This window comes from Carassius gibelio, chromosome B11 (genome assembly GCF_023724105.1).
Source record: "Carassius gibelio isolate Cgi1373 ecotype wild population from Czech Republic chromosome B11, carGib1.2-hapl.c, whole genome shotgun sequence".
In the NCBI taxonomy this organism is placed as follows: Eukaryota; Metazoa; Chordata; class Actinopteri; order Cypriniformes; family Cyprinidae; genus Carassius; species Carassius gibelio.
The window spans coordinates 15191657-15193584 of NC_068406.1; the positions used below are offsets into that span (position 1 = coordinate 15191657).

The window sequence follows — 1928 nt, forward strand, 5'->3', positions numbered from 1 at the left end:
TGCGTATAAAACAGTTTATTGATAAACAACAACAATATCCATAATCACAATACTGCACATCACAATCCCATTCATGGCAACATCAGTGTTAATACTGCTATAAACAACAACAACAACAACAAAAAAAAGCATTTACACCTTGGTAAAATTAGAAACAAATAAATGTGACTCAATAATCTTAGAACTTTAAAAAACATTTTATGTACCTAAAACAATGATTTAAATTTTAGACACAATGCAATTATAGTAACATGTTCTTTCCTGTTCTAAATAGTGGTGACTGATTGGGAGAATTCACACAGGACATATCAAGAAATTGATAAGCCTCAAGATAGCTGTATTTAGCTTAATAAACCAGTTTCTCAGCAGCGTAAGTGGTTATAGTTAAACAGCAGTCAGACAAGAGAACAATGTCAAATTTAGCATTCCTCTCAAAGACTCTGGATTAGAAACACCCTTGCATTAGCATTAACTATTTTTTTATGTAATTTGTTATGAATGTGATATAATACAAAGTATAGTGTTATAAATGCACATAATAAAAAAAAAATCAAAATATACAAACATTGTGAGGATTCACGATACAAACACTGCTGAAACACATCATCAGTATTGTGAAAATTATCCATGATCTCCTCCTGAATGTCCAACAGATACACCAGAAAAATAGTGTGCTTTAGTGAACTTTTAATTGCTTTTCTGTATAATGTTGAACAGAACACAGTTACTCATAGAAAGGTGAACTCATGTCTGCAGGTTCATCAGCAAGAAGCTCCTCACCATCAGGAAAGACTGCAGTGCTGCTCTCATCTAATGGGTCTCCTGTTATTACCACAGCTGTTCTGAGATTATGTGTAGGCTGTTCATTGAAAAAAAGAGTGATTTACATAAAATTAAATAATAGGAAAATTAAAATTAAATAAAATTAAAAAAAATATTTACATTCATTCATTTAGCACAGGTATTTTTTATTATCTTAAAAATGAGGAACACCACAGGAATTATTTATGTCATATTATTGCATTGTTTAATGGTTGTAGACTAATTAAGTACACAATGTGTCTATAATGTGTGTGTGTGTACACTACATATGTCTACACACATGGACAAACTCATACTTACCTCATCATATACAGTCCAGGACAGCAGGATCATCATGTAACAGGAAGGGCAATGGTATAATTTCTCGAAAATAAAAAAAATTAAAAAGAACTGTTAATATAATAATTGAAATAATTGAATGTTTTAGAAGGGTTTCTGGGGTGTGTCTGCAACCGTTCACTTATTTACACACCTGCAAAATATAAGGTACAACCAGAGAGGTCTGTTTATTGTCAGCCAGCATCAGACTTCAGCAGCTGTCTGTCCACTGCCTCACAGGTGTCCACTACAGAGCCACATTTCTTCATTAACTGCTGAATAAAAAATAACATATGGGTAGTTTTTTATTGTTTAATTCAGTTCAGTGTAACAGTGTATAGTCATATATAATTTTGGATTAGGCCAAGCTGAAACACTATTTCAGTTATTTCAATGTCAAATAAATAATTAAATATTTAACTTACATATTGCTGCTCTGTGAAGCTTTTGAGACTTTCAGAGAAGTCATACTGGATTTTCTGAGGAGAGAAAATTATCAAAACCAGTTTAAGTACGTTATGTGCAAATGTAACGTACGTTAACATGGATGTGTAACTATTTAATGTTACATGTAGAAATGCAAGTTTTCACTCAATATCCTGTTAATCTTGAGTACATATAGAGTAGTACTGCATCCTTCATAAATCCAAAAAGTCTTTAGTTTTATTATATTCATAAGAGAAAGATAGTCTGTACCGTTTTTTCCCGGAAAAACACGACCGACTGGAGGCGTGACGTGTGGGCGGAGCTAAAGAATCACGAGCGACAGTAGGCTTTTGCCTTGAGAG

General features: G+C 32.8%; 1 long non-coding RNA gene across 1 annotated transcript; it reads right to left on the minus strand.

Annotated features, from left to right (window-relative positions):
• Positions 1-1671, minus strand: LOC127967830 (uncharacterized). Its single transcript, XR_008155836.1, has 4 exons — positions 1566-1671; positions 1295-1415; positions 1123-1185; positions 1-859 (listed from the first exon to the last, which is right to left on the minus strand). It is a non-coding gene; the product is annotated as an uncharacterized LOC127967830 (long non-coding RNA).
• Between the last annotated feature and the right edge of the window lie 257 nt (positions 1672-1928).